This window comes from Eublepharis macularius, chromosome 2 (genome assembly GCF_028583425.1).
Source record: "Eublepharis macularius isolate TG4126 chromosome 2, MPM_Emac_v1.0, whole genome shotgun sequence".
NCBI lineage: Eukaryota > Metazoa > Chordata > Lepidosauria > Squamata > Eublepharidae > Eublepharis > Eublepharis macularius.
Genome location: NC_072791.1, coordinates 42,373,000 through 42,393,535, shown reverse-complemented (window position 1 = coordinate 42,393,535; position 20,536 = coordinate 42,373,000). Strand labels below are relative to the sequence as shown.

The 20,536-nt window shown below is 43.9% G+C and overlaps 1 protein-coding gene across 4 annotated transcripts in view; it reads left to right on the top strand.

Annotated features, from left to right (window-relative positions):
* NRXN3 (neurexin 3) overlaps positions 1–20,536 on the top strand; it is a 1,560,869-nt gene that overhangs the window by 373,896 nt on the left and 1,166,437 nt on the right. The gene's annotated exons all lie outside the window — the stretch shown is intronic.

Here is a 20,536-nt window from a genome sequence, read left to right as displayed (position 1 = left end):
TTTACATTATAGGATGTCATATGCATAACTAATGCAAAAACAAGGGTGGGATCAATTTTAATGGTAATCTCCCTATCAAATTGAATTAGTATGCTTGGGAAAACTCATATCAGAAACAGGATTTTTTTGTGGGAGAAAAACACATGACTAAAATGTCTTCATGAAAATTCAGTAGCGTTCATAAAAGAGACATGCTTACAATGACAGAACAGAGTATAGTAGAAAAGACAACTATGATATAGAAATGGTAGATGTAGAGAGGTAAAGTATGTTCTGGAGATGATGAGGAAGAGGGGGAGGAACCAGGAGGACTTGCTAATGGCTTGGTGGGAGAAGAAGAAAACGAAGGAATCAATTGCAACCCTAATGTTTCGTGTCTTAGAATTAGCAGTTCAGTAACGGAGGAGAGGAGAACATTGTAAGCTGGTCTGTGTTGAGAAGACTGGGGAGACAGGTGAAGAATAAACAAACTAAATAGGTGCATAATGAAAAATGTGGTGAGAAGTTCCAAAGTGTATTGTCGAAGGCTTTCACGGCCGGAGAAGGTTTTGGAACATCCAAGTGAATCTGATCTTGTAGATGCTGGCTATCCTATTTTGATGGCATTCTGAGGTGTAAAAAATGGTAAGGAAGGCTGGTATTGGAAAACGGAGAGCAGTGTTTATGATTTTCATGCTGGCCCCTGGTAAATGCCAACGCTGTCTGTCTGTCTGACCATCTATTTGCTAGTGCTTGAAGAACCATAGTTATTGCTGAGCTTTAAAAGAGAGGAGCAAAAATGAAATGGCACTGCCTTTGAATCAGTGTTTTGGGTGATTTGAAACTGCTCACATATTATACGTGTTAGGAAAAATAGCGATTTGTGCTGGTTCTCGTTCCAATTCCCCCTCCATCTATGCTTGTGTTTCATTGTAAACACATCAATATGGAGCAGTCAGTAAACAAACACTCCTTTATCAGAGGTGTGTGTGGATCGCAATGGATGCTAAACAGCTCAGGAAAAGAGATCTGACAGCAAAGAAAATAACTGATAAGACCACACATTTAGTTTTGTGGATTAATTTTGTTAGATAATAATTTGCCATTGCAAAAGATGGAGCATAAGGAATGGAAGGGAGCTGCAGCAGCTGATATTTGAAATGCAAAAAGGGTGTTGGTGATAACAAAAGAGGTAGGAAAAAATGCATGATTTGCTTTCTCAGTCCACATTCTCAGGGATATGAAGGTTGATTCATGGGATCCTGAACTGAGGAGGTTGCAAGAAGAGATAGGGCGTGTGCATACAATTGACAAAATAGATTGTGTGTGGGTCAGTACATCGGAGATTGTTTTGTGTGTCCCATATTGCATTATTGCTGGACAAATACATGGCTATGGGACAGCCAGTGTAGTGTAATGGTTAGAAAGTTAAACTGGCAATGCAGTCCTCCTAAGCAGAGTTACTCCAGTCTACACCCATTTATTTCAATGGATTTAAACTGGAATAACTCTGCATAGGATTGCACTGTAAGAGTGGGGATACCTGAATTCAGATTCATTACCCATCACAAAGCTCACTTGGTAACTTTTAGCCAGTGGCCATTCTATCATAATTTACAGGCTTGTTGTGAGGATAAAATATAGTAAGAGAGAATCATGTGCGCTACAGTAATGGAGGAGTAATGGTGGGATAAAAATATAATAGATAATTCAGACAGGGTGAGCAGGTAGGCAGTTTTGCTCCCTTTTGCCCCCACCCAGTATTGCCTGTGATTCTGTGAAGTTAGGGATGAACAGAATTTCTTTTTGAACAGAATTCTACTCTTTATTAAGTCAGGTTCAACTAGGAGCATTTCTAAAATTAATTTTGGACTTAGCTCATAGACACATTGCTGCAACTTCAGTTTGATTCATTTGTGTTTTTCTCCATCTATTTACATTTGCAGGAGTGTTACAAAAAAGCAAATCCCATCAGACTGCACATCTAGAATCTTTTGTGTGATGTTTTTCCAGTGTCAACATGCATTTTTATGTGTTGGTAAAGCACCACAGAAATTGCTTTTTTGCAATGTTTTACTGAAGCACACATGCACATCAACCATGTAAGGGGGAGGAGTGGAGAGAAATCTGAACTTGCAAGCTGCAGCAGGATGTTCATATGCTGTATTCTCTACACATTTCAGAAATAAATGAAGAATTCCTCATGCATTGGTTCTGCTTCAGAAACAAGGTTAGGTGATTCAGAAATCCCGAGTATGGAAAGAAATGTGGATGCAAATATCAGAAGCATCTCCATCTGAAGTGTAAGCTATTGATATACTATCATAGGAAAATCCACTTTCAAACAATTGCTAAAATGCATTAAAAAGTGCATTATTCAGTTCGTATGAAAGCAGCCAAAAACAATGGCTTATTTCCATTTCTGTGCCTTTTTGCCACTGTGTGATTGGTGAATTTTGCAGCCCTATCATTTCACTTGCAAAATCCCTATTACTAGTTTGTTTCTCTTTTTTGTACTCAAACCCGTGAATCTTTATTTTGTTTTTTTTTCTATTTCCTCCTTCCTAACTGTCCCCATAAAAGGTATGCAATTTTTAACATTATTTTTGCATTATCTTGTGGTATCTTACACATAAATGGGATACAGTGGTGTAAAAATGTATTAATATATATACCCCACTTTTATCCCCAGTGGGGACCCAAAGTGGCTTACTGTCTCCTTCTCCTCTATTTCTTTTTTGGTGAGATGGATTAGACCAAAAAAGTCATCCAGCAAGTTTCCATGTCAAAATGGGGAATTGAACCTGTGTCCTCCAGTCTGACACTCTAGTTACTATACCATGCTGATTCTCATGAAAGTGGAATTAAGCTGAATAAAAGAAACACATAAACTGGGAATGCCACAATAAAAATTAGTGAAATGAAAAACATACTGTGATGACATAGAAAACCAAAAATAGAAATGAAAAGATACATTTGTAGCTGTATATCCGCAATAAAACTCTAGCAGAATATATTTTATCCTTTTGTCCTGTGATTTATCCTTTAGAAAGATTTATGCAGAGAAGGGCACTTTTTGTTGTTTGATATAAGTGATGTTCAGATATGTAGTAGTTCTGTTATGTGTCGCTCAGTGTGCAAAGAGGCATTTGAGGACTTTACATCTTGCCAGAATACTGAAACGTTTGTATATAATATGCGTAAATTATACTTCATAAGGTCCTGAAACACAAGCTGGCAGCTTAGAAAAGTGCAAAAAAGGTTCCATTTTTTATTTTTCATTTAAAGCAGTTTTATTCTTCAACCTATTTTTTTAGTTATTAAAACTTTATGCCAGTCTTATCATGTCAGCTGATGAAACAGGCTTTGTTCCTGAAAGCTTATGAAACAATAAGTTTGTTCAAGATTAGTATTGTAGAGAAATCATTCTTTCTCAGTTTTCTTCAGAACCATGAGGTCTAGAAATTTTTCTTTAAGATTAAAGAGTTTCATAAATACTAAAATCCCAAACGTAAAGCACTGAAATGTCACAGAGTGATAGCATGAACTCCATTTTACACAGAAGCAGTAGCTCTTGTCCATCCTTTGCATTGGCTTAATTCTGCAATGTATTTCAAGGGAGCCAATGTAAGTCAATTGGCAATGGAACTTTCCTTGGGGCAGCTGCTTTGGGGGTGTATAACTTGGACATCCGAAATCCAATCTTCACCAAACTTGGAGGGTGGCTGGAGGAGAGCCTGTTGAGGACTCCCTGTGAGTTTGGCATCTCTGACTGTCAAGAGGGCCACGAATAGCGTTGCCAGGTCCCTCAAGTCTCCCAGCGGGAGACTGGGACACTGGCTCCTATCTCATTAGGGGCTGTCCTTGCGCATGTGTGATGACGACACTTTTAACATCATCACGCAGGGAGGAAGGGCACAGAGCACGGGTAGCTCTCTCTCTCACTGCCGCCACCATGCCCCTTGTTCCTGCTGGTGCGGACAGCACACGGGCAGCGGCGGTGGCAAGAAAGCTCTCGCTCGTGCAGCAGCCGCTGCTGCCCGTGCCAGCAGGGACAAGGGGCGCGGGTGGCGGCGGCGGGCGGTGGCAAGAGAGAGAGCAGGCCATGGCCACCGCAGCTCGCTCTCTTGTTGCCGCTGCCGCTGCGCCCCTTGACCCTGCTGGTGCTGGCTGCACAGCACCGGCGGCAGCTGTGGCGAGAAAGCAGGCAGCAGCAGTGAGAGCAGCGTGCTCTTGCAACCACCTCCTGCTTTCTCTCTGCCACCGCCTGCTCTCGCGGCGCGGGAGCGTGCCCCGCACCCAGGGGTGTGCTGCGCCACCTACGGAGGGGGCACCCCAGGGAGCCCCCCCCCAGCGGCCAGGTAAGTGGGTGCGGGGGAGGGAGGGAGGGATCGGGAGATCCCCCGCCCTGAGTGGGGGGATGGGAACCCTAGCCACAAACCAAATGAACTGCTCTAAAGTTCTTCACCGTTTGTCAGAAATGTGCCACTGCAAACTGCCGGTTCGCGAACCATGAACGGTTTGTCATGAACTTTGGTTCTTATTTCAGTCCGTGCCCACCTCTAGTCTTGAGGAGATCAAAAAGCTTGAGCCAAAGGCAGCCCAGCAACTATTTGTTGTTCCATTTTGACACCCAGCAGTAGCAACCAAGCACTGTTTTAATAACGTTCTCTCCATCCTATGAAGTGTCTATTGAATCAATAGAGATAGAATGCCTAGAGAGATAAATCATATCAAGATATGAAAATAATTTCATTTGTGTTATGGAGAGCTTCGCTTTGGTGAGCCAGCAGGATTCCTGTGATCTATCATGTTAAATCAATGAGGGTATATTTAGGACTTCACAAAAGGAGACAAGTTCTGGAAAAGCCCCTTCACAAGGCATGCGGTATAACATAAATAATGCTATTCTATATATGTAAACTGTATATTCAGGCTTGAAAGGTCACAAATACAAATGTCATTTTATGTAGACAGAGCGATAAGGCCAAAAGTGATTGTAATAAAACAGCTAAATGTTGGGCCACAACAAAAGCACAGATCAAGTCCCTCTGTGTTGTGATTAAAGATTTAGAGACTGACTAATCCAAGGTAATCTGTATACAGGAACTAGATTTTGTGGCGATCATAGCATGTGCATGAAACAGTTGCAAGGGTGAAAAGCCTCTCTTTGAACTGCTCAGCTTATGTTCATGAGAGTCTGTCTAGTATAGTGGTTAAAGCGTCAGACTAGGATCTGGGAGACCCAGGTTCAAATCCCCACTTTACCATGGAAGTTTACTGATTAAGCTTGGGCCAGTCACACTCTCAGCCAGTGCTACCTCAGAGGGTTGTTGTGAGGATAAACTGGAAGAGAGAAGAATGAAATAAGTTTCATTGGTCACTTTTGAGGAGAAATAAATGTGGTAAATAAATCATATATATGATCTGTTTACTGCACTGATATCCAGCCTTTCTCCCCCCAAAGTGACCCAAGCAGCTTACATCATTCTTCTCTCCTCCATTTTATCCTGATAACAACCCTCTGAGGTAGCTTAGGCTGACTCTGTGTGTGTGTGTGTGTGTCTGTTTGGGACACTAGACCCCTGGCGGGGGCACGGGATCCCCACACCCCACATCCCGCCCCCACTTACCTGGCTAACAGGGGGACGGGCACACACCTTCTGTGCACACTCCCCTGTGGCACTGAGTGCTCCTGTCCACAGTAGCTGCCTGGATCGGGCCCGTTTTGGCCTAGATTGGGGCCGCTGCAGAGCACGGGAGTGCTCCTGCATGCCACAGCGGCCCCAAACGGGCCTGTTTTTGCCCAAATTTGGCTCATTTTGGCCCGTTTTGGCACATATCAGGCCCGTTTTGGCCCAGATCAGGGCTGCTGCAGAGCGCTGGAGCGTGCCTGCGCTCTGCAGCGGCCCAAAACAGGCCCGATCTGTGCCAAAATGGGCCCGAAACACGCCCGATTTGGGCCAAAACAGGCCTGTTTTGTGCCGCCGCGGAGCGCAGGAGTGCTCCAGCACTCCGCAGTGGGCGCACTCCAGGGGGCTACATGATAATGTTACTTCACTTGCGGGGGGGGGCGCTTGCACTTCGCGTACATGCACGCGCACCCCCACCCCAAGAGGTAAGTGCAGGGAGCCAGTCCCCTGCCAGGAGGTTAAGAGGGACTGGCAACCCTAGTGTCTGTCTAGGGCTGGAGAATTCCTAGAGATTGGAGAGTGGGGCCTGGAGAGACGGGGGTTTGGAGGCAGGAACCTCAGCAAGGTATAATGTCAAAGGGGCCAGTTGTCCAGGAGAACTGATCTCTATGGCCTAGAGATCAGTTGTAATTCCAAGAGATCTCCAGTCACCACTTGGAGGTTAGCAATCCTACCATCCGAGGGAGGTATCTCATTAAAACAGCAAGACTGATTGCAGGAATTGAGGAAAAGAAGGTAGGGGCTTGAGATGAAGGTGCAGATTGATAGAACCTGCTGACCAAAAGAAAGAACTGAAGCATATCAAGAGAAGGAATTAAAGAGGGACAAAGGAAAGAAAGGTGAAGTAAAATCAACTGGGATAGGAAGTTTGGGGGCTGACATTCTTCCATCTGCTCAACTACAGCTCATCTTTTTAAAATTAATGGTTTCTTGAAAAGTGTATGTCTCTCCTTTTAAAACAGGAACCAAACAAACCAAATAACCCGCAAACCACAAAGCTGCAGGCTATCTGCATGGCTCATTTCTACCCCAAGAGTAAATATTGATTGTGGGAAGGTGTTGTTGAGGCCAATTCCTTCTTCAGAGGTTTGCAGGTTTCTAAAAATTGGAGAGGCCAAATCTGACTGTTGATAAATCCCACCCTTTGTCCTCTTTTTACAAGAATATCTCAAATGGTCTTAGATGTCTTTAAAAGCTCACTGTCTTTTGCCAAATTGAGAACAGTGTTGTAACTCAGGGTTGGGTGTTTGGGCAGAGCTGTATATCACTTGTGATGAATGTTCATGGGAGGGATTTTTTTCTTTTTTCTTTTCTTTTTGTTCTGTCTAAATCAATACTGACCGTTGTATTCCATCTCCGGAGTGATAAATTGAATCACGATGATTTCATTTATTATAGAATTTCCCTTTTTCTCTGAGACAGAGCAAAGTATCTTTTCTCTTGAAGTCAGACTAAATGAGACAATGGGACATATGTGACTGAATCCTGTCAGCATTTTAAAAATGCTAATAAAATCTACTCAGGGCCTAGTTCAGATCAAGCTGTCAAATGAAAAGAGATGGACAGCCCCTCCCTCCCCGCCCCCTGTTGGTGTGCTAAGGACAGCCTTGTACAGGGGTGACAATTATGATTTGCAAAATTGCATTTTGATTTGCGAAAAAACCCTTTTCCAGCCCCCCAGTTCCCACTGCATATAAATTGGGCCACCATGCAGCTTCAGTTATAGTTTTAAGCTTGCTAGGAGGACTATCTGAGTGGATCTCCTAGCATCTCATTTTGATGTTTGTTGCCTGGTTTCAATGATCCTTCACACCAAGGATTTTAAAAATGACTTGTAAAAAACAGGCACCAAATCCTTGCATTTGTGGATTACTAGCTGCAGACATTGGAGAAGATGCCTTGTGCAGAAGATTACCATCTTGTTTGCTAGCTTTGATCCAGAGAGCAGTATCCTGAAACAGAAATTTAGTAACTGAAGCTTATCAAGTGCATTTCCATGCCCTCCCCCCAAAGATGCTCCTAAATTTCTGGGTATTGGGTTAGCTGCAGAGCCAGTAAAAAAAGCTGGCAACTTTACCTGCACAAACCCTATAGAACAAATTGGATGTACGAGAGAGCTTCAGTCCCAGTTATGTCAATGGGGTTTATGCAGAAGGACCTCTTCTGGATGGTAGCAGAACTGTACAATTTGGTTGAATGAACCATATGCTGCTATTGGAGGATCTCATTTAGCATTCATTCTGTAGGTGGGTGTAAGGATTAATAAAGTATAAGTAAGGCAGCAGAGTTTGATAATAGCACGTTGGAAATAAGTAGACAGACTTCTGTGGTTTTAGCTCTATAAAAATACTTTACTACATAACAGGGAGAAAAGGGTACATTTGGTGAGAAAATAAAGAATAGCTGATGTACTACACCTTGATGGCTAGACTAGGAGCTTAGTGAGAGAAACTTAGAGACTGAGACTAAGCAAAGACATATGCTGACTGAAAAGTGAACAAAGAGCAATAAAACCTTTGTATATGTTGCTAGCTAATTGCCCCCCAATAAACTGGCTCATCCAATAGACAGTCCTAGATTCCTTCATTAAGACTCTTTGGCGGGAACTTTTTCTTGAGGCCTAAGTGGTCCTATGCTAACTAGCTATCTGACTAAACAAACAGAATAACAGTTTAACTCTTTCATGACTGAACGTAGGACACTTGCAAAAATCCCAACACACTCACATGATCTCTGGTAGTAGGTTTGAGCTTGAACTATTTGATGTGGAAGCTTTGAGGTCTTCTGTTGTTTAGCTTAATGGGCAAAGGCATACAATATAGCTATGATTCTGATATCTTATTTTAAAATGTAGAACAGTTTGAACCATGGACAACTATAGCATATTTCTCCTTTTGTTTTAGTCCTCTTTCCTTATGCCGCATAACTCAGTGTGGCATTTGTGGGGAAGCCAACTGGGAGGTTAAAAAGCTTTAGTGTGACGTTGAGTGGCAGCAGCTGACTGGTTCTCCCTTCCCGCACGCTCTATATTAGTAGCTGTTTGGTGAATAAATGTAGGACTTTGGTAACTGGTACCTTCAGCTCTGATCCTTGTTATCAGTGCAGCCATTACTTGGAAAATAATTTGCTGCAGTAAAGCACAAGTGATTGGTACTAGTTGTAGCAAAGATTCTGGTCTTGTTATCTGCCTCTTCTAGACTCCTCGGTCATTCCTTTATGTCCTGAGCTTATATCATGGTGAAGACTGGAATAGGATACAATTAGTTGTAGTTGGCCACATGGGCAATAGGGGGAATGGTGGGTGCACAGAAGTTGTTGAGGTGTCACTCAAATTAGGAATTTTTTTTTTTAAAAAAGCCCTATGTTTATTTTTCTTCCCTGTTCAGGAAATCTTTAAAATGTTAAGCATTACAGTACCCTTTCGAATACATTGTTCGTCAAGCTATCTAGATGTATCTGAATGAATTCAAATATTTCTATTTCCATGATTATAAATTTGTTTCTTGTACAATTAATCTTCCTTACGCTGCACCACCACCACCACTGATTTTTAATAATAGTAAAATAAAAATCCGTCATCCATTTGAGATTTTCGAGTTGAGACTTACTACTTAGTGTGTCCTTGTGTTATTAGTGTCTGTCAATGAACCAAGCTAATCTTGCTATCAGTTCTTGTGATCGCTTCTGGAATAGTTACCGATGACTGTACAGTTTAGCTGACATCACTAATTTGAAAGATGCATCTGGCCATCATTACTCTAATCAGTACATGTGTCGGGCCTGCAATGTGCAAAGTGTCCTTTACACCTGTAGGGTCACTGGGGCAATTATTTTGGGACCAAACAGTCCAGTATAAACCTGGGTCCTGATCTGATACAGCACACCAGTTAGGAAGGCGCGCGCGTGCGCGCGCGCGCGCGCACACACACACACACACACACACAGTCTCAAGTGAAGTAATCTTTATTCCCCTAACAAGACACAAGGCTCGAAAGATGAATTGCAAGGGAGATCAAAAACATAAAACCATATTGCAATATAGTTGCAAAATCCTAGCAATTCTCCTCTTGGTTGTTGCCTAATTGGGAGTGAATAGGGTATCTAAAGGGAAATAAAGGGTGGAAGAAAAAACATGCTACAACAATAAAACCAGCTTCATGTATCTAATTTAGAAAAAGGGCCTTGAGAGTGCAGATTAATAGGTCAGCAAAATGGAGCTCTCAGTCGTCTAGCAACCACAGCTATATTGCTGAGTCTTCCATGCCTTTCTATAAAGCAAAGCTGGGATGCAGCAGGGGTGGACTTGGACAAAACAGCCCTTGAAAGGGTTCCAGCTCCATTCCCTTTAGAGCTGCCAGGTCCCTATACACTTCCGGTGGGAGAGGGAGGACCTGGCTCTTACCTTGTGCTGGTTGCGTGCTCGCATATGTGCACTCTGGTGCCTGTGTGATGATGTCACTTCTGGAAGGGATGTTGTTGCACTGACCATGGGAGCACTTCTGTGCTCTGTGCAGGGCTGATTCCAGCCCATTTGGGGCTGAAACCAGCCCCAAACAAAGCGCAGGAGCATTCCTGTGGCTGGCATGATGATGTCCTTTCCAGAAGTGATGTCGTTGCGCCTCCCAGGAGTGTGCACATGTGAGTGTTCTCAGGGTGCCTGCGGGTTTGCCGCCTCCTGCTGATCACTGGCAGATCAGCGGGCAAGGAGGCAAACCCCAGGGAGTTTGCCCACCCTCAGCGGGCACCTGGGAACCCTACTTCCCTTGCATATTTCCTGACTCAAAGAAGACTCACTAGGGACAGGCCTGGTGGTGACCACACTACCTACAGCACACTGCCTGGTGGTAGCAGTCACCGTACATCTGGGCAGTGGCCCCTGTACTACTGGACTTAGCGTGGCCCAACTTGAGTCTGGGCCAACTCTGGCCACTAGGCAACTGGGCCTGTCTGGCACCTGCCACTGTGCAACTGGGCCAGACTATTCTCAGCAAATAGCTGCCGAGGGGAGGGAAGGAAGGCAGATAAAGATAGGTTGGCTACTGATTGGGAAAGAAAGCGGGGAAAGCGAGAGGCTATGAGGGCTGCCAGTGCAGGGAAAGAGGAAATAGCGGATGAAGGGATGCAGAGGAAAATGAAATGCCCTCCATAAGTGCTTGTGGGTCCCCCACTTGTAATAATATAACGTCAAAACAGAAAATTCTGTGTCTTAATAAACTTGCCACTTGCCACACTGCAATTTAAGCCCAGGCAATAAAAGCCAATCTAAAAATGGTGTTGCTGTTCATCTGATAATAAGTTCAGGTTTTATTTAGTCTCCAATACAAAAGAGCTTCACAGTTAAAGAACATTAGTCCACATTCTGATGAAAAAAAAAATTGTTAAAAATGGGTCAGCAATGGCATACTAATTTTTTTTTTTAAAGTTCCCGGGTCATTCCTCTAAGGAGATGTTTTCCTACTGGTAGGAAATCCTAATTCCAATAGAATAACCAATTTTCAGTCATCATGAATTTATCTTCTCTGGCCGAAGAGGAAAGGAGGGAGGGGACCAGCGACGATCCTGGGAGGAAACCTTCATTTGTGAATCAAACTGATTGCTTCCTTCCCACAGGATTTGATTCACTCATTCATTTAAAGGCAGGATGTTTGGGATGTCTTTCCATTTCCCCCTTTCAAGGGGTCATTTGATTGATCCTATTACATTGGAGGTATCTGATCAAGAACAGTCTTGGCAGCACCACAGGAAGCTGATTTCACAGGGGTATGTAGGAAATTGGATCTGATGGTATCTCAGCCTTCTCTACTGAGCTCTTTTCTCTGAATTTAGGAGAGCCTCGGTATGTTTGTATCTTATGTATTGAACTGATCCTCATTTCATGCATTGCAATTTTCTTTATTCCTTGCTGTCTTTCTTTTCTCCTCTACTTCCCTAGCCAATCTGGCACTTTCGGTGCAGTCCAAAGCTATTCATTCAGTGGGAGCATTGCCATTAATTTCAATGGGATGTAAACTGCATCCTTCAGTCATATAGCCCACTACAAGGCGAGGTGAAAAGAATGCCAGTTACCTGTCAAACATCTGTGTATTAGATCTCCTTTCTTAGTCCTACTGTCCATTTGATGATAGACTCTCATGACAAGCGAACGTACTTTGCAGGCATTGTGTTAATTGTTTTTTGCTACTTGGCTTTTCTTCCCCTGATGGCACGCAGTAGTAAAGGTCAGCTTTCAGGAACAGGCCTGTGCATGGCTGATAAGGTGTTCAGCAGATAGGATTTGATTCATTAAGCACCATCCTTGTAGACATAGGTTCTGATGTGCTGCAGAAGACAAACAAAGAGGCAGGCAGGGGAAGCACTGGCCCATCATAGGGAAGGAAGGAATGCATGAACCTACTATGTGCTACACAGGCCCTATGTGTCCCTTGCACTACCTTGCATTCCTACTTTAGCTAAGGCATGAAAAACTATATCATTAAAAAGTTGCTTTTTCAGCAAATATTGTGTAGCATAGGGTTGCCAAGTCCCCTTACCCTCCTGACAGGAGGGGGGACCTGGCACTCACCTTTTTGTTCTTCTTTGCATGTATGTGTTCCTGGGCATGTGTGATGATGTCACTTCCAGGAAGTGATGTCATCATGCAGGCCTTGGAGCGCGTGCCTGCTTCACTCTGGGCTGATTTGGGCCCCAAACGAGCCTGATTTGGCCCTTTTGGGGTCCAAATTGGCCCACTGTAAAGCACAGAAACATTCACAGAGCAACACGATGACATCATTCTCAGAAGTGTTCCCCCATCTTCCCCCCCTGCTGGCAGGTAAATGGTAGTGGGAGGCAGAGAGTGGGACTGGGGGATCCCCCGCCCCATCAGGGGAATGGCAACCCTAATGGGACACAGTGTATTCATTATCAACTCCGCTGCTATGATACATCACCAGTACTGCGCTGACACTTTGAATAATATACTATCTGCAGGTCTGATGCTCATAAAATGCACATAAAACGCTCAGTTGTCTGACTTATTTGTGTTAATGCATACGTGTCCTTAAGACATTCCTTTTTGGCTGGGCACCTATACTGTAAGTGCCCAGATTGACTGAGTTTGAGAATTTATATGTGGTGTTCACTGCCAACAAAGGGGGCCAAAGTGGCTCAAAGTAAATATAACATAAAATTGAACTATGTATTAAAAATTCATAATAAAAGGTTGCACCTGCCCCTTTGTCCATGGCGCACACAACTGATTAGGAAATAAAGCTAGGAGCCTCAAAATTAGCTACTGGCTTCAAGATGATCATGGGAGTTGTAGTGCCAAATATGAAGGAAATCAGGACATCCTGGCCTGGATTACCTCTAGAAACCCCAACCACTCTGCTTTTTTCATTGGAAATGATGCTTGACTCTGGCAGGCATAACATTAAAACAAATCTAGGCATGTGAAAACTGGCCACCGCATTCAGGATGACAATCGGAGTGGCAGTGCCTAAAACGAAGGGAATCTGGACATCCCAGCACAGGTTATCTCCAGAAGCCCCCAATAGTACTTGCAATGGATGCGAAGGTTGTATGTGGCAGGTGCAACTCACCAGAAAATGAAGTTAGGTGCCTCAAAATTGGCCACCCATTTCAGGAGGATTGTGGAAGTTGTTCTGCCCCTGTGTCAGCTTACCAATTGTCTCCTCCTGCACTGCTGCCATTTTGTGGGAAGAGGCAAAGGGTGAACCCATATCCATTCTCAGCACCACTGAGTGAGGATTGCCAGGTCCCCTTACCATCCTGGTGGGAGGGCTGGGGGACCCAGCACTTACCTTTTGGAGGTCCCCTGCCCCCACCCTCCAACTCCTGCCCCCTGGCCAGCAAGGGGGAAAGGCAGAGAAACCAGCATCCCATTACATGCTCCTGGCATGGCATGATGACATCATTTCTGGGAGTGACATCATTGTGCATGTCCAAATTGAACTTCTTTGAAGTGTGGGAGCATGATGTTGTCATGCTGACCCCAGTACTGGAACCTGGATGCCCCAGGACCAGAACTGCGCCGGCTCCAGCACCGACACTGGAGGCCCTTTCCCCCTGCTGGTTAGGTAAAAAGTGGCAGGGGGTGAAAGGTGGGGGCAGGGAATTCCCTGCCCCTACCTGGGGAATGAGATCCCTATGTAGACATTTTTCCTCTGCCACACTTTCTATGAAATTGAGCTAGCAATGCCATTTGTTAGTGCTTATAATGTCACAGCGGACTCAGTCAGTATATGCTGTATTGGTTCAGTTGGGAAAGTGGAAGGAGAAGTAGACCAAAGGCATAAATCCTAGCTGCTCAAGGATTTCTTGTTGGTTAAACGGGAGGAAGAACAGGGCAAATAGAATCAGCCAGTTTGATGGTGAGTTGCGAAATGCTCAGTTTAGCTGTTGACAGCATTTATTACTAGCTGTTAAAGGTAATGTTGTAATCGTTATTCATCCCCTTTCACTGTCATAGCATTAGCACATTCAGTTTATTTGTATTTGGCTTCCAGTGAAGCTTGTCTGAATACCTTTGACCTAATCACTGTATAACACTGTCAGAGGATGACTGAAATTTCGGTCCTTCATGGACAGTGGCTGTTTTATTTTTCATCAAATGATCTTGTGTTTCCTTCTAACTCTGTTGGGCACAAGAGAAAAGGAAGTGTCGAGTCAAAGACTGAAAGACATTGCACCAAAAGGAGCAAACTCAGGATAAACGGTGGGAATTATACATCTTTTGGGGTCTTGTTCTTCCAGCGAGAATGGGATAAACTTTGATGGTCTGTTGTCCGGATTTCATTCCTGCTGTTCTATTGCTGACCAACACAGCTACCTACTTATTAGTAGTAACTTTCCACTTAAAAGGGAAAGCCCTGGGAGCCCCACGAGCCATATAGAAGCTCCGAAATAACATGGGGCATGCTGTATGCCACTTGGAGGAAAATCTCAACGTGGAAACTGCCCTCTTAATGCCTTGCCTGCACAGCTCTTAAATGCACAAGAGTTCCCATTAAGGCCAAGAATTTGCAGTCAATGTGAATTGCTGCCCAATCTTTCTTAGAGAAGCCTGTCTTTCATTTTGACTCATGTGGCTTTTGCTCGGTTGGTTGAAATTTGCTCTGTGAACCTGGAAATCCTCAATTCTTTCTCTGTGTCGGCCCTTGGAGTGATTCATTTAGAACTGTATTAATGTAAACTTCTTTATATCTCTTTCAGAACAATGCAATTCTATTTTTTCTGATTAAGGATTTGGATTTAGATTATGGTAACATTAGCGAGTGAAGCATAAAATGAAAATGTTTTTTTCCTGTGCTGAACAACTGGCTTTCAAAGCTGCATTTATGTAGATCTACATAGTGTCAACTGAGTAATAAATTAGCACTTGCAAATCCTGTGCAAATCACTAGTTTGCATACACTGTCTTAAAACAAGTTTCTGAAAACGTCATTTTACTTCCAGCAGTAGCCTGCTGCACTGTTACACTCCTACATCTAGAGGCAATCTATTGAGCTCACATTGAGCTCATGCACAAATTAATGTGCGTGGAAATTTCAAACATTATTTAGTTTTGATGAAAGTGGAATAGAAAAGGGTAGTGGCATCACTGACTTTCAGCATTCATAAAGTCCACAAGTCCTCTCCAGATGTTATGATGTGTTCCATTCACACAGAGCAGGAGCCTACCTGCCACATATTTGAGGAACATGTTATGCCCAGTCTCTGTATTGTGTAATATGACAGTGCTTGTAAGTATATTCATGCCAGGGTTCTGATTTGTGTGAATGAAAGCTGTACCCTCATGGAAAATCCAAGCCTCGCCTAATTTGCACAATACAGTGATCATGTTTATTGTGCTCCCAAAATACTTGGCTTGTGGGTTCCCACTCGAGTGAAAGGATGTAATGTCTGCAAAAGTTCATTTCATGAACTCTTTAATATGTTAAATTGAAATCCTTCTGTCCTTGTCTGAATTGATAAGGTAAACAATATATAGCATTCTAATAAATAGTGTTTGCTTCCCTCAAATATGGCTGTTACTAGAAACTCTTCCAAGTATGGATGAGCAATGGCAGTTGTAATAGAATTTAGTGTGATTTAGTGGTTAGAATGTTGGACTGGGAGGACTGTATTCAACTTCACAGTCCGTCATGAATATAGGGTTGCCAGTCAAGCCAATGGTGTGACGATGGTGCAACGTCACTTCCAGGGAAAACCTGGAAATGCCCTCAGTCCTCTCTAGGAATTACTGGAAACTCTATGGCTATATAGAGTGTCCCGTGATTTCTAGAGTGGCATGATAGCAATTCCAGATTTTTCAAGAAGCGATGTCTACCCCACATGTCCCCCAGGTTCCTGCTGGTTTTCAGGCTCAGCCTAGCAAACCTACATGAATCCCTCTTGATGACCTTGGCCCAGTCTGTCTTCCTCAGCCTAATTAAGCTTGGATGTTTATTTTGAGGATAAAACAGAGGCAGAAGAGAACCATATATACTGCCCTGAACTCCTTAGAGGAATAATATTATACATAATTTGAAAAGCATGGTTTAAGCCAGTTTTGTCTTTTTCTTCTTTAAAAAGTACTCTGCTTATATCCTTCACCCTTCATGTAATCATTTCACCAGTCTGGGGGAGAATTTGGAAATAGGGTTGCCAGGCCCTGATTGGGAAATTCCTGGAGATCTTGAAGCTGGAGCCTGGAGAGAGTGGGGTTCAGGGACTGGAGAGACCTCAGTGGGGTACAATGCCATGGAGTTAGGGTTTGCCAGGTCCCTATACCAGCAGGAGGGAGGGGATCTGGTACTTACCTTGGATCAGTGGTATGCTCTGTGTTCACGTGCACTAGGGCAATAATGTCACTCTTGGAAGTGACTTCATCACGCCGGCTATGGGATTGCCAAAATTGGCCCCAGACGAAGCATGGGAGTAGAGGTGGGCATGGACAAGTAAAAAACCCATGAACACGATGTTCGTTGTTTGTTGCCATCCATGAACAGGGAATCACGAACAACCACGAACATCACCCTGTTCATGAACATGTTCATGGTTGGCTGTTTGTGGGAGGGAGGGGGGAGACTTGGAAGGGAAGAAAGTTCCCCATGCTGTTTGTAAATGGCATGGGGAACCTCCTTCCCTTCAAAGTCTCCCCCCTTCCAGCTGGCTGGAGGGAGGGGGGGGGAGACTTGGAAGGGAAGAAAGTTCCCGTTTGCAAACGGCGTGGGGAACCTCCTTCCCTTCCAAGTCTCCCTCCTTCCAGCTGGCTGGAGGGAGGAGGGGGAAAGACTTTGTCAGGAAACCCCTGACAAGCAGCTGAGTTTGGGGTGAAGTGCCCCTCTCCCTGCAGCTGTGCAGCAGCAGGAAGAAGGGCATTTCACCCCAACAGGCTGCACTCAGCCGCTTGTCAGAGGTTTCCCTGACAAGCAGCTGAGTGGGGGATTTAAATGTCCCTCTTCCTACACTGTGCAGCAGCAGAGAGAGGGAAATTTAAACCCTGGCAGGCTGTAATCAGCCCTTGTCAGAGTTTTCCCTGACAAGCAGCTGAGTTGGGGGTGAAGTGCCCCTGGGTTTAGATTGGGGTTTCCAGGGCAACAGAAGTTCAGAGAGAGTTCAGAAAGTCTGTGCCTACCGTTGCCAAGGGAATTGATTGAAAGGCGCCAGACTGTCTGGCTCGATGAACGTCTGATGAACACCACGAACAGGGCTTGGAAAGAAAACATGTTCGTCGGGAATGGGGCGTCACGAACAGCTTGCTCGCGAACAGCTGATCAGGTTGTTTGTAGCTTTTGTTTGTTTGTATTGCTGTTCGTGCCCACCTCTACACGGGAGTACTCCCATGACTGCCACAACGACATAAGAACATAAGAACATAAGCAAAGCCATGTTGGATCAGGCCAGTGGCCCATCCAGTCCAACATTCTGTCACACACAGTGGCTAGAAATCCAGTGCCATCTAAAGGACTGTCAGTGAGGCCAGGACACCAGAAGCCCTCCCACTGCCTTCCTTCCAGCACCAAGACAACAGAGCACCACCTCCCCACAAAGAGAATACCATCTATCTCCTGTGGCTAATAGCCACTGATGGACCTCTGCTCCATATATTTGTCCAGTCCCCTCTTGAAGCTGGCAATGCTTGTAGCTGCCACCACCTCCTGTGGCAACGAATTCCATGTGTTTATCACCCTTTGTGTAAAGTAGTATTTTCTTCTATCTGTTCTAACCCGACTGCTCAATAATTTCATAGAGTGCCCACGAGTTCTTGTATTGTGAGAAAGGGAGAAAAACACATCTTTCTCTACCTTCTCTAACCCGTGCATTATCTTGTAAACCTCTATCATGTCTCCCCTCAGTCGTCTTTTCTCCAGGCTAAAGAGCCCCAAGCGCCTCAATCTTTCCTCATAGGGAAAGTGTTCCAACCCTTTAATCATTTTAGTTGCCCTTCTCTGTACTTTTTCCAGTGCTATGATATCTTTTTTAAGGTGTGGCGACCAGAACTGTACACAGTACTCCAAATGAGGCCTCACCATCGATTTATACAGAGGCATTATGATACCGGCTGATTTGTTTTCAATCCCTTTCCTAATAACCCCTAGCATAGCATTAGCTTTTTTTATGGCAGTCGCACACTGTGCTGACGTTTTTAGTGAGTTATCTATCATGACTCCAAGATCTCTCTCACTTCCAAGAGTGACATTGTTGCGCCCCCTGGGAGCATGCACACCTCGCATGTTCCTGGGGCACCTGCTGGTGACAAGCGACCTTTGGGGGCTTGCCATCTCCTGCTGATAGATCGGCAGGCAAGAGGTTAAACCCCTGGGAGTTTGCTCACCAACAGCAGGCACCTGGGAATCCTACACAGAGCCCACCCTTCAAAGCAGTCATTTTCTCCAGAGGAATAGATCACTGTGGTCTGGAGATAAATTGTAATTCCAGGAGATCTCTAGCCACCACCTGGAGATTGGCAACTACATTTGGAAATAATCCTTGCCATAGAATAGCAGCTGCAGGATGATCTCTTGGTTGTAATTGTGAAATAATTCTTACATTCTTTATTTTCTATGTCATATTTAATAAATCTGTAGTGTGATAGTTTACTTGAATTAATATTTAGATTCATGTTCTATCTTTTGTTTAAACTACTGCATTCAATAACTCATTTCGATTCTGTATAAATGGGTCAAGCTGCGAGCCCTATTAATATACCTTGTATTGAGCTCACATTTACCTTCCCTCATCCCTGTCCTTTTAAATGTGTATCGAATGCTTCACAAATCTTTGGTTGTGGGGAAATGGCTTTGTCATAATGATTCCATTTGACATCTGACCTCAGACTTTAGCTGTGCGATCAGAAGTACCTGCAGGTATATAAAGTGTGTGTCTGACTTGATTGTTACACATTTCCTTCCTTTGGATCAGAAACTACTAGGCCAGGAACTTACTGTAGCAGAGAGGAGAAAAAGGCTGAAGGCTACTACTGGCAAGGACCATAAAGCTCTTGGCTCTAGCAGTACTTCTGAGGAAGGTAGCTGCATGTTGTTAATATTGGGCTAGTGTTTTTCTTTGTGGCTAGATAGGGAGGGAGAAGGATGTCATAGGCACAAACATGCAACCCTTCTGCTAGCCTAACACTCTGTATTTATCCAGTGGGCAAGGGACAAAGGTCATTCCTCCCAGAGCCATTTCTGTCTCCTCAATAGCAATTCAATTTTAAAATTGTTGTTGTTGTTTTGTAATGTGGTAGCAGTTCACACATTCGTCTTCAAGTTACTGAATGAGGAGGAGACATAGGACCTTGTGGGACCATCACAGTTCAGAGGAACTTGAATAAAATTCTGTTGCTGATTAATGGGGTTACCTATCTTTGTTACAATTATTAAGTGGGAGAAAAGGAAATATGGACACACTGATGGTACTAGTGTGGGCTTCTGCCTTCTCCAAGAGAGACATATGAGCCCAAGTTTGGATGCTTTGTGCTACTCACTATTTATTTGTTCCTGTTGTAGCCCATCTTTCTTCCCAATATGGAACTCATGATGGTTTACATACGGTCTCTGCAAACTTTCCCATAAAGGCAATGACCTGACTCATATTGGCTGTGCTTCAGCAAGCTTGCTGTATCACATGCCCTCCAAGGCACCTGTTAGCCCATGTATAGGCAGATTTCTGTATATGTGGGATTAGCTAAGAACTGCAAGGTGGACTGAATGAGTGCCTGTACAAAATCCGTTATGTTCCTTGGATATGTTCCTTAGGCATCTTGGCTAGTACTTCTATGCTACTGCCAGACAGTCCTCGCTTCAACTTACCTGTCATACCTTTGATTGCACCTCTCTCTCTCCTCTCCCCACATTCTTTATCCCACAGAGTGGCAAGGACATGTAAGGCTTATACTGTTTTACTAGTGAATGAAAAAGGGTGAAAATCAATCAAGATGATTGATTTTTAGTTATTATCCCATTTTAATCAACCCCAGTGGCTAAAGAGCAATATGTCAAAAGCTGTTAATTAGTCAGATTAAATTATCTGTTAGACGATTGCATAGACAAGCACAATAAAACTAAGACTAACATCTGATAAATCTTCTTCTTTTCCACATAATAAAGTGAAGAACTGATGTTCCTGAAAGAAACTCAGGATTCTTGGCAAAGGAAAATTTCTATGATTGCCCTTTGGAGATCTGAGTTTATTGGACGTATCTCTGATCTCTAGAATTTTGCCCTCTAGATATCAAAAAATCTTAGTGTAGGCAGGAGTAATTGCAGTTGATCTTCATGGTTTTTAACATTACTGGAAATCAACATAAGCAGACATTTTGGATTTTCCTCTGTATGTTCAGTAATTCATCCCCTGTTGGCTGCTGCAGTGGAACAAGA